This window comes from Silene latifolia, chromosome 6 (genome assembly GCF_048544455.1).
Source record: "Silene latifolia isolate original U9 population chromosome 6, ASM4854445v1, whole genome shotgun sequence".
Classification (NCBI taxonomy): Eukaryota; Viridiplantae; Streptophyta; class Magnoliopsida; order Caryophyllales; family Caryophyllaceae; genus Silene; species Silene latifolia.
In genome coordinates this window covers 79,042,658-79,055,576 of record NC_133531.1, presented here as the reverse complement: position 1 = coordinate 79,055,576, position 12,919 = coordinate 79,042,658, and the positions used below count along the sequence as shown (strand labels likewise).

Here is a 12,919-nt window from a genome sequence, read left to right as displayed (position 1 = left end):
AACATGACTGTATTTTCATACCGTCACATCTCTCAAACGTATCCTATAGGTGTGACTTTTAGGGACCAGTTGATCACCGCCATCTGTATGACAATAACGTCAAACTTATCTAGCAAGCCAACCGTTATTGATAAACGTGGACCAACTGATAATAATACAAAAGTATACCCTTTGATCCTTTTAGAGATTTAAATGTTATTACACTAACTGTAGAGGACACCAGCCCCAACATTTTCCCTCTAACAATCTTGAATTATTGGATGACGATGATGATAGACCGACTTTCTTGGTTAAATTCCCCATATTGACGTTCCAATTGACCATTTTGTGGAGGAGGTAGTTGACACACGTACCATGGATGATGTTGGGCCCGATTATCATGAAAAAAATAAAGTTTTACCCGAGTCATTTGCAACCTTTGAAAATCCTTTCACATGGGATGTAGTTAACACACTCGAAGTTGATGGAGGACTTAGCGATTCTAACTTAGAGGTTAAGTGGGATAAACACCCCCCCCCCATTTTTGATGAGTCCTACCACTTAGAGTTTTCATACCACCAATTTGTGACCATTCATGATGATATTTTGTGCACTAACGGTTTATTTCATGGTCTTAAGCATGATGCTCCATCTCTTACTGACGAGTGGAGTAGTACGGTGGTTCTATTTGAAATTTCTCATGGGTATTTTGATAAGATTTATCACAATTTACCTTTGATCTTTCATGCTTATATCTTATCAAATGCTTACATATACCCGTGTATTGCTCATGCGCAGGAATATGATAACTTCTAAGGGGGTTGACATGCTTTTTAAGGGACAATGGATATTCAATTAGGAAAATTTGTTTCATTTATGCTTTTTAAGACAATTAACAGTTTTTGTGGACAATTGCAATTTCAATTTGATTTTGATGTAATAGTTAGGCAGTAAGAAATTTAGTTTGTTTTAGTTTTTAGTAGCTTATCTTTTGCAGGTACTTTAATACATGGATTAGACTACCCCATTTTCAAGCTAGCTTGGAGGAGGCTTTTATACTTTAGTACGCTATTTTTTCTTCATTTATTTTCGCATGTGTCATCCCATATCTCCTGATTGGGTGTTCTTCTTTGTTTTACACATTGAGGACAATGTGTTATTCTATCTTGGGGGAGGGATTTAGTGTGTTTTGTTATTTAATTGCTTTCATATATTTAAAAATCCAAAAAAATTGAAAAATTGAAAAAATTTCGTAAAAAGTGTTTGTTGTGTCCACCCTTTTGTCTTATGCATAATGTCATTCCTCCTTGCATTTCTCATATTGTAGCTTTTTAAAGCTAATGAATCACGCTTTATTGATGGATAATTGCATACATGGGGATGTCTTTGTAATACAGTTTTCTAAGTCTGTTACTCGGCCGAGTAATGCGTCGTGTGTTTTTGGTCAGGCTACTATCCAGAAATACTCGGCCAAGTATGGTAATACTCGATCGAGTAAGGGATACTCGGCCGAGTATACTCTATACTCGACCAAGTATCTGGTCTAACGGGAATTTTTTCCGCAGCTTGATTTAGAGATAGTTAGAGTTATAAAACGGGATTTACAGTTTCACTTTTAATTTTTACAAAACCTAAACCTTCAAGCGTAACTCTAATCACCTTTAATATCCACTACTACAAATGAGCACTTGGGCCACGACTAAATCCGTGGCACAAGTGTTAAATTTCTGTGGCTAAATCATTTGGCCACGGGAATACCTTCCGTGACGCAAGTGGCCGTGGCAAAGAGATAGCCACGGGAAAAACAAGAACGTGGCTATTATTAAATTTTTGGCTACGGATTCTCTTGTGGCTAATAACTCCCGTGGCCAAAAAATTTTCCGTGGCCAACAAATAATTCCCGTGGCAAAAAATATATATGAAAATTAAATAAATAAAATGTTAAATAATTTTTTTTTCACGATCGATATTTTATCATATATGGAATAATGACAATCTCGGTACTGGTTTCGCTAGTTAACTCGATTCACTTGAATCATTCTTTGGTTTCACCGGTTATGCATTCGCGCGCATCAAAGAGGCTTCCCAGGAGGTCACCCATCCCAACACTACTCCCACCTGAGCACGCTTAACTGTAGAGTTCTTTTGATGTGCTACCGAAACTGAAAGTTAACTTTGTTGATATAATTAGTACTTTGAATCCTTTAAGTTTATTTTTTTTCTTTCAAAATTTACTTTTAGTACTATTTAATTACAAAAATGTTACATGATTTACGAATTTTTGCGGAAAAAACATTATTTTGGCCAAAACAATCAAATTTTCGATGTTGCCCTCCCAACTAATGATTTTGACATCATTTTTTTGCCCAAGTTAGCAAAACCATTTTCTCTAAAAAGAAAACTTAATCGTGTTTTCCTAACATTTTTTTTTATTTCTTTAGTTTATCGACATTCTTATTTTCATTTCTCTTGTACTCATTTTTTCGTATATTTTTTATGCAAATGCTATTGTATGACCGTCGTACATACGATATGAAAAATTAATCCTTTTTTTGTAAAATAAGATCACTTTTTATAACTTAAGATCTTTTTTCCCCCAAGTTGGTCACTATTAACCAACAACTAGTCACTTTTTACTCAATAAACACGAAAAACACTTCCGTACAACAAAATCACTTATTTTCTTAAACTGATTTCTCTTTGTTATGATTTATCGTTTTTTTCTCAAATTTTTCACATTATTTGCACATGTGACTTTAAATTATTATAATTTCTATATTTTCCCTGTGATGTGGTCATTTTCAATTGAAATAATTTCTCCATATTGAATTTTGGGTAAATTGATAAAAACTACCAACTTTAGTCATCTGTTTCATAATCAATACCAACATAATCAGTAATTATTAATCACTACCAAAATATTAACTTTTTTTCTACGATAGGTATCAAGTCGCCTTCTTACTCTAATTTTTTTCCTACTTTAAAGGTGTTTTCATTTAAGAGAGTGATTTTGGAAGTGGGTGAGTGGAGATTTGTACTTGAATGATGGCTTTTTGGAAATTTTCAAGTAGGTTAAAATTAGATTTTCAGGCGACTTAGTACCGATCGTAGAAAAAAGTTAATATTTTGGTATTGATTACTAATTATTGATTATGTTGGTGCTGATTATGAAAAGAAGTCATTATATTTGTAATGTTTATCAAGTAACCCTTGAATTTTTTATATTGATAATTTTTCCGATATGTTTTTTTCTTAATTGATTTGTGGAAGATCATTTTTTTTTCAATTCTCAGCGCACTTATTTTATTTAATCAATTTTGTAATCTAATTGTCGTTTTTTTTTCACTCCTCAAAAAAATTTTCCCAAAGTTTTTTTTCTCACCAAGTTAAATTTTATATCAAATTCAAATTTTTCTATAAATATCTTACAAATAAAGTTGTAAACAATTCTGAATGAACCAATTTGACAATATGTTAATTTTAGATTTATCAAAGATAGATGATAAATAACTTATTTATTTAATTTTATATCCTATATCTTTAAATATGATACGATCATTTAAGATTGTTATTCAAGATTATAATGTTTTAATTAAAAAATTAAAAGAAATTCACGACTCTAATAAACAGAATTATATTTTAAAACAAATTTCTTAAATTATAAATGTTTTGAAAAACCTGCAAAAAGTAATTGTGATTTCTAAAAGAATAAAAAAATTTAGTCGATAAACTTTTCTTTGCTTGCATATAAGTTTATAAAATTTTAAAATTTATTATCAAAGTAAATAAAATAATAAAAAAATATTAATTAAATAAACCAAAGTGTGTGCAAATTTTTTTATTTAAATACATTTTCAAATTATTTATATTTGATTAAATTTCTTTTAGATTTTAAGTTTGCCTTAACATAAAAATATCTTAATTTAAGTCGGAAAAGATACTCGCCACGGGAGTTTGTTAGTTCGTGGCTAAATTTTTTTTTGCCACGGAACAATTCATGGCTAATTAAATTTTCGTCACGGGTGTGACATAGTTCGTGACTAAAATGATTATTTGGCATGGGTGTAGCCTATTTCGTGGCGCAAGTGACTTTTTGCCACGGGAAAAGTTATCCCGTGGCATAAAAGTTTTTCCAAAAAAATGAATAAATTTTTCCCGTGGCTAAGCAGAGTTTAGCCACGAATTATAAATTCTCGTGGCATAATTCGTGGCGCAAGTGACAATTTGTTGTAGTGATCTCTCAAGATCGTGGATTGCTCGTGAGTCTTGTTCATTCCTCTCTTGCGTCGATTGGGTCGGTAAGCCACTAATACTATGAGTTTGTCAGTTTGTGTTTTAGGGTTTAGCCTAGTTTTGTGATTTGGGGGAAAATGGATTTTGTGCATGATTGTGATTGGATTGTATGGTTGTTGTTAGGTGGAGATTTCGTAGAGGATCCGTTCTAGCTTTCTTGATTGACTCGTATCAGATTTATGCTAAGGTAGGGTTTCCCTACTCAGTTGATTGCGTAATTGATTTAAGTTGATGATTGTGATGTTGTGATCTAATCGATATGGTACTATTGTTGTTGGTTATATTCTAGAGTACTGGAGTTCCGATGGATTTATGATGTTTGCGAGGTGCGTCCTCGGCTAAGTGGAGTCACTTGTGGGAGTGACTTCACGCCCTTGATTCGCCTTTTATGGAACCCGCCACAAGAGGAGATGTGCACATTAAGGAACATGGGGTATCGCTCTGGTGATGAGCGGGGCTTAGGTGGGCAAGGCTGCGGTCCCCCACTGGCGTGAGGATTATCTGTTGCGGCAGTAATCTGGCAGAGCTACACACTTTAGTGTGTAGTCATCTACGAGATGTGATTGGGAGTTGGAGATTGGTTATGGATCAACTGTTTTTACCTTTGTTGTATTTTATCTTATTTTGATTATGCATTGATTTGACCCCGTTGTTGTTTTGTAAATCTGTGGTGATCCATTCGGGGATGGTGAGCAGATTGTGACAGGTGATGATAGTCATTAGGTACGGGACGATATGGGGAGTCATCACTTCGAGTCTAGCTTCTGCTGTTACGAGATTAGCTGTTTTGTTTTCAGTTGTTGAGTTTAGTAAACATTTCTTTTGGTTTGGTTTTGGAGCTATATAAACATTAACTTTATATACTTTAATATATGTTGTGGAATGGTTTCTTTTGATATACTATTCTCGAGCAACCGAGATGGTAACCGTCTCTCATGTTAGGGTGGTCCTTGGTAAGGCAACTTGGTATATGGGGGTGTTACAAAGTGGTTTTAGAGCGACAATTTTGGAACCTAAAACTAATGAACCTAATGAACATAGGGAGTCTAAATAAAATGAACCCGAGGAGCGTTATTTAGAGCTACCACAAAGGCTTGGGAGACGTCCCGAAGTCACATTGAGGCCCTTACAATTTCTAGCCGGTCAACATGAGGGTATCTTGGGAATCGTTATGTGTGTGGAGAATGTGTGTGGTACTGATAATTGTGGTCTGTGAAATTGTTGGATGAAATGAGAAGGTGAATTGTGTAGTTGAACATGATGCATGATTATTACTTGGCTTTTTGAAGGGTAGTAAAGTGTTGAACATTGAAATGCATGTTTATATATGTTATCGTATATATATATAGCTCGTTTTTGGCATGACTCAGCCGAGCAGGGCGGGTACTCGACCGAGTAGGAGACACTCAACCGAGTAACCAACCACTCGACCGAGTATTCGTTGATGTGTATATAGCAGTAGCTACTGGTTGTGATCACTCGGCTGAGTAATAGGTGTACTCGACCGAGTGTGGCATACTCGACCGAGTGACTTTTCATACTCGACCGAGTTTGTTTTCTGTGTTTTTGAGGTTGGCTACTGGAGTGGAATACTCGGCCGAGTAGTAGCATTACTCGACTGAGTAGTCCATACTCGACCGAGTATTTCATCGTACTCGGCCGAGTACTTCTTTGGCGGAGGGTTTTCTTTATTTTGATCTGTAGGCTATGTTGCTTACGTTTTCTTGCTTATATCATCTCAAAATGCCGCCAAAGAAGTCAGCAGCATACATCAAAGCCACTGATATGACTGTGGATGAGGTCGCCCATATGATTGAGCAGCAAGATGCGCTCATGGAGGCATTCAAGAACGTGGGTAAGGGAGGTGAGAAACCAGTGGACGCATCTCATCTAAGCACTATCATTGCTCGCTTCTACGCCTCGACTTATGGGGGCGTTGGTGACCCTAATCTGCTTGATAACTGGCACCGCGCGATGGAGAGCCTTCTTGAGGTCGTGACGTATCCGGCAAAGATCGCGGTAGAACAAGTGGCGTACTACCTAAGAGGTGAGGCTGAGGTTTGGTTGCAGAATGTGAAAGAGGATGCCAGAGCATACTACTAGGACCAGGGATACAATGTTATACCATGGGCAGGTCTCAACAACGCTATGAGGGAGCATTTTGTGCCGGAGCACATCCGTCACAAGCTGAGGGCTGAGTTTGATTCTTTCACCATGGCTAATGATATGAATGTCACAGAGTACTATCACCGGTTCCTAAAGTTATCACGTTACGCCGAGGATATGCAGTTGGGTCAGCGAGGTTTAGCTCTCCGTTTTGAAAAGGGGTTGGCACCTAAGATCATGGAAAGATTACCAGCTGGGGTACTGAGCGATCTGAAAGAGGTATATGCACGAGCTGGGCATGATGAGAGGTTGGTGGACTTGGCCAAGGAGGCTAAGGAAAGAAACGCTGAAAGAAGAAAGGCAGAGAGTGAGAGTGGCAACCAGTCGGGCTACAAGAAGTGCAATCATGGTCAGTCTAGGGCTTTTTCTAGAGGGTCTAGTTATACAGAGGGATATCGAGCATGGGAAAGAGGTGGTGGTCGGAGTACTAGTGATAACTCCAACCTTACCAGCCTCAACTGTGGCGCAGTGGGTCACAAGAGACATGATTGCAACAGTGCTAGGGTAGGAGGAGGCTTTCTAGGGACTTACCAGGGGAACGTTTCTCGGACTTTGAGCCAATGTTTTGCAAGCAGCAGGCCATCTGGGTCGTGGGGAAATCGTGGAGGACATAACAATAGTAATGGCAGCTACAACCGTAATAATGGAGGGTCCTATCAGCGTCCAAACAACAGTGTGACACAGAATTCGGCTGCTAAGCTGACTACTTCGAACACCACGGTCCAGGGTGGAGGTCAGAAAAGCAGTATGAAGCTCTTTATGATGGGTAAACAGGAGGCACAGAACTATGAGCATGTGGTTACCGATACCTTTCTTGTTCATAATACGCCATCTTTCGTTTTGTTTGATTCAGGTGCAACCCATTCTTTTATGTCTAGGGGTCATGCCTTAGCTATGGATTTGGGAGAATATGAACATGTAAAAGATAGTGTGTTTATACCTTTCGGGGAGTCTGTGTCATGTTCTAAGTTGTATAGAGATGTTTCCATGTTGGTAGGGGAGGTAGACTTACCCGTCAACTTGTTAAAGTTTCTGATACAATTCTAATGGCACTACTAATTAAATTAATTTAGTGAAGTGACAGGGATCGAACACGGGTTCGAATTAGTAGTATCTGATGCAATTAGGAGTAGTTAGGACGGAATAAAACTAATCAAAAGATTAGATTTCATTAGTTAGATTATTATCTCTTAGTTGTCAGATTAATTTATTATTTTCTATTTTATTTAGGAGTCTTTTATTGTTGGCAAGTTAGGGCTATTTAAGCTAGAGTTGTACGTTATTCAAAATCATTGAAAGTTTATAAAAATTCTAGGAAAACGATAAGGTTGATCAGAAATTTCAGATTTGAACGGTTCTTTTCAAATCTTGTTTAAAATATCGATCGGCGTCTTTATTTTAAACACATATTGGATCGAGGTCTCGGCGGATCTTCGACCTAAATATCCCATTGAGTCAAAGTCCTGGCGGAATTTTAGTCAAATATCCCATCAAGAACGATCTCGTCCCTTCGTGAATCAAGGTTCTGAGTTCGACTCTTAACCCAACAACGTTTGTTGTTTATTATCGCTTCCGTATTTGTATCATATGGTATCAGAGCTTCGGCTCTTGATTTCCCTAAATCTAGACGGTCCTAGGCGTGTCAAACCAAGTTTTTAATTGAATTTCTGATTGCGATTGGAGTTCAAGAGTTAAACTTGAGCAGGTAGTTCGAGGGTTAATCGCTTTTGGTTATTCATCTTAGGAGCAGCTCTAGTAATTTGTTATTCGAGGAGTGCAGCAAAAAAAAAAGAGTTTTACTATTCACGTGTACGGTTCATCTGGAAAAAAAATATGCCGGTGGTGTTCTCGTTTGAAAACAGCTACAAAGATAAGGTTATGTTTGATCCGACATTGCCTCCTATTTTTGATGATTATATTGATGAGGAAACAGTTGAGGAAGTTAATTCTGAAGTTATTCTCGTGCAAGAAGGGTGGAGGGGTGGAAGGCACGAGGGGAGACGGCACAAGAGGGTTATAAATGATTACTATGGTTGCAAATTCATGGAGATTGAAGATGATGAGTTGAAGAGGAAATTAATGGTTTGCCTACATAACTTCCCGTTCTTCTTCATCATTTTTGCATTTGAATTTACTAGGATTGTATTCGATCCCGGGGGATTATAGGGTTCTAAGAATCGGGACGATTCTTTTGAAGAAAGGGAGTATGATACAATTCTGATGGCACTACTAATTAAATTAATTTAGTGAAGTGACAAGGATCGAACACGGGTTCAAATTAGTGGTAGCTGATGCAATTAGGAGTAGTTAGGACGAAATAAAACTAATAAAAAGATTAGATTTCATTAGTTAGATTATTATCCCTTAGTTGTCAGATTAATTTATTGTTTTCTATTTCATTTAGGAGTCTTTTATTGTTGGCAAGTTAGGGCTATTTAAGCTAGAGTTGTACGCTATTCAAAATTATTGAAAGTTAATAAAAATTCTAGAAAAACGATCAAGGTTGATCAGAAATTTCAGATTTGAACGGTTCTTTTCAAATCTTGTTTCAAATATCGATCGATGTCTTTATTTTAAACACCTATTGGATCGAGGTCTCGGCAGATCTTCGACCCAAATATCCCATTGACTCAAAGTCTTGGCGGACGTTTAGTCAAATATCCCATCAAGAACGATCTCGTCCCTTCGTGAATCAAGGTTCCAAGTTCGACTCTTAACCAAGCAACGTTTGTTGTTTATTATCGCTTCCGTATTCATATCAGTTTCCTATGGATGGGTTTGAGGTCATCGTCGGGATGGACTGGTTTGGTAAGTATGATGCTAAGATAGATTGCAGATAAAAGAAAGTGTCCTTAAAGGGCCCAAAGGGTGTCAAGGTATCATATAAGGGGTTTGTAGTGAGAACAAAGTGTAAGTTTATCACCGTGAATACTTTAAACTCATGTCTACGAAAGAAGGGTCCCTTGATTCTTTGCTAAGTGATAGATATGCATGTGTAGGAGCCATCGGCGTCTGATATACATGTGGTTGGGGAGTTTAGTGATGTTTTTTCAGATGAGATATCGGGTTTACCACCTAAGAGAGATATCGACTTCAATGTTGAGCTCAAACCAGGGACGGGTCCTATATCTAAAACACCATACCGTATGGGTCTTAAAGGGTTGGAAGAGTTAAAGAAGGAGCTGAATGACCTGTTAGACAAAGGGTATATCCGGCCTAGTGTGTCACCGTGGGGAGCACCAGTGTTGTTTGTGAAAAAGAAAGACGAGAGCATGAGGCTATGCATCGACTATAGGTCGCTGAATCATGTCACGGTGAAGAACAAGTATCCTTTGCCAAGGATTGATGATCTTTTTAACCAGCTGAATGGCGTATGAGTGTTCTCTAAGAACGATTTAAGGTCGGGCTATCATCAGTTAAGGATAACAGACGAGGATATTTCTAAGACAACTTTTCGGTCACGTTATGGTCACTATGAGTACGTAGTGATGCCTTTTGGGTTGACGAATGCACCTGAAGTTTCATGGATCTTATGAACCATATTTTTAGCCCGTACTTGGATAGGTTTGTGGTCGTCTTCATTGATGGCATCTTGGTCTACTCTAAGACTAAGGAAGAGCATGAGGAGCATTTGAGGTTAGTTTTGCAGACTTTGCGAGATAATCAACTCTATGCCAAGTTATCTAAGTGCGAGTTCTGGTTAGAGAATGTGGCTTTTCTGGGTTGTGTGTGATGCGTGTCATTTATATGATGTTTTACACCTCATTTTGCACGCATTTCAGAGCTCATTTTAGTAGTTTATGCTACTATTCTCCCTATTTCCGTCTACTTTCGTGTTTTTGTACATTATTGCAGAAATGTGAAGAATCCAACGAAAATCGAGCTAAATCCGTCCCCGAGTATCTTGCATAGCATTTGACGTGAATTACTTACTCAAAGAACGAGCTTGGTGCGCATTCCAAGGCCCAAAAGACAAATCCACGAGAAGTTAAAAGCGGATTACCAGCTAAAGCAGTCGATCGACTGGCCCCTCTAGTCGATCGACCAACCCACGGGATCCAGAAGCTACTGTTCAGCTCAGAGCAGTCGATCGACCGGTCATCTTAGTCGATCGACTAAGCCGCTACTCAGACGTGAAGATATAGAACGAGTTTTCCAAAGCCCAAAGCGATATTAGGTTTAGGAATTATGTTACGTATACTTTCTATACAACGTAACCTAGTTCAGAGATACAATCATCTAGCTTTTATCAAGCTTTACATTCAGTTTTAGTTTATCAAATAATTAAGGTTCGGGATATTATTTCGCATTGGATTTTCGTTCGTACTTTCAATCATTCCATTACAATTCTTCTGCGATTTTGGTATTCTTGTTATTCCAGTTTATTACTTTATTTGCATTCATAGATATAGAATTGTTAGTTAGTTCCCCGAAACCATAATTATCGTTTTATGCTAGCCTTTTGTTCCGTTGTTTTAATCATGAATTCAGTAGTTAATTTCGTTAATTTCATTGTTGTTATCATCCCTAGTATGAGTAGCTAATTTAATCGTGCTAGGATGTAGGGGATCTATAGATTAGGCGGCGTAGAATTAATATGGACTGAAATCGCGTGTCAGTCGATCGACCGCCATACCTGGTCGATCGACTGGCAGCGTGAGGTTTTACCTTCGTTTTAATTGTTTTAATTCTTTTTTCGACGAATCGAGTGCACACGACTAGTTGAATATTTAGGATTTGACTGACCCACTAGATCGAGAGATAGGGACAGTTGATTGACCACCAATTAAAATGACTAAACTATGCTGAGATCGAAAGATAGGTAAAGTTTAGATTATCAGTCACTTTTCAGGACGAAAGTCAGTATTAGTGATATTAGGGACTTATAGCGAGATCGAAAGATGCTATCTGTTAAGAGTGGACCGAGAGGACCTCTTGTTTTCCCGCCTCATGTGTTAAATTTAGACCGACTTAGTTTGCTGCCGCCGAAACTATAGTGAACCGACCATCCTAGTACCCTTCTTTATATTTGATTTATTATATTTCTTTGGTTTTTTATCTTTATTGTTATTAGCTATAGACCAAATCAAATCAACCCCCACACTTGTTACCTTAGACTAAATTTAGACAACTTTTAATTACATTCGCCTCCTTGTGGTTCAACCCTGTTACCACTAGCCTAGGTTAGTTTTAATAGGAATTATAAATATTATTTTTGGTACTCACAACGACGGGTATCAAATTTTGGCGCCGTTGCCGGGGAGGCAATTGTTCTAATTTTTAGTTGTTTTTATTTAGTCTTTCTTAGTTTAAGGGACATATGTTCCTTAAACTTTTCTTATATTCTTTGTGTAGTTTCTTCTTATGCACAGGTCACAGGGTGGTAAATTAGTACCTTTAAATCCTGAGATTGAGAAGACCTTGCGCGAGTTGAGACGATCATTTAGAGTATTGCCGACAGAGGAGAGCCGAGTACTATGTCTAGTTACTACGAGAACGAACTGTTCGAAGAAGACCCACCTACATCTCCTGCTTCTACTTCTTCAGCTGAGACAGTCACTTCTCCAGACATTCCAATCATGGCTGAAGAAGCAACTATAACAAGTCACTCTGAGCCGACAGCTGAAAATCTTTACAAGGAGTTCGAATTACCTGGAGCTGATAGGAAATTCGAACCGAAGCCTTCCTATATCAACTTAGTTGAGAGGAACCAGTTCGGGGGTGCTGCAAATGAAGATGCAGCCAAGCATATGGAGATATTTATCGATTATTGCTGCTCTATACCCCCGCCGACCGATGTGACCCAAGAACAAATAAAGGAGACTATGTTTATATTCTCACTCCGTGATGCTGCATGGGAGTGGTACAAAGATCTGGATCGAGCTGCTCATGGGATCACCGATTGGAATTCTTTGGCCCTGGCATTCTACAAGAAATACTTCTCTGCCTCGAAGACGAATGCCATTAGAGCTCAGATCACGAGCTTTAAACAGGGACCTGATGAGAACTTCCATGAAGCATGGGTCCGTTTCAAGAAGCTGGTGCGAACCATTCCGCACCATGGGTTCGAAAAATGGAGTCTTTGCAATCAGTTCTATAACGGGGTGTATGACGATCGAGGGGCTATTTTGGATGTCAGCCCAATGGCCGATTTCTTTGAAAATATGGGAGAGACTAAGGGGTGGAAGATCATTGATGACTTAGCCACCCATAAAGCTGAATATGGGAATTCAAGAGGTAATCAGAGGAGGAGTGCCGAATCCCCTTCTGTAGCTGCATTAGAGGCTCTCACGGCGAGGTTTGACAAATACGAGTTGGGAGGAACTTCAAAAGGAGGGATGTATCATGTGAATGCTGTTTCAGACGGTCCTTTCATCTGTAGAAGATGTGGAGCTGAGGGACATGTTGCAGAGAATTGTCCTAGTCCCTTCGAGTCTTGTGCTGCCTTTCAACATTACAGGCAGACAAACACGTACTATGA

At 38.2% G+C, this 12,919-nt stretch overlaps 1 non-coding gene across 1 annotated transcript; it reads right to left on the bottom strand.

The window, feature by feature from the left end:
• Window positions 1–12,398: 12,398 nt before the first annotated feature.
• On the bottom strand, window positions 12,399–12,505 carry LOC141589477 (small nucleolar RNA R71). The gene has a single exon (XR_012520414.1). It is a non-coding gene; the product is annotated as a small nucleolar RNA R71 (small nucleolar RNA).
• Between the last annotated feature and the right edge of the window lie 414 nt (window positions 12,506–12,919).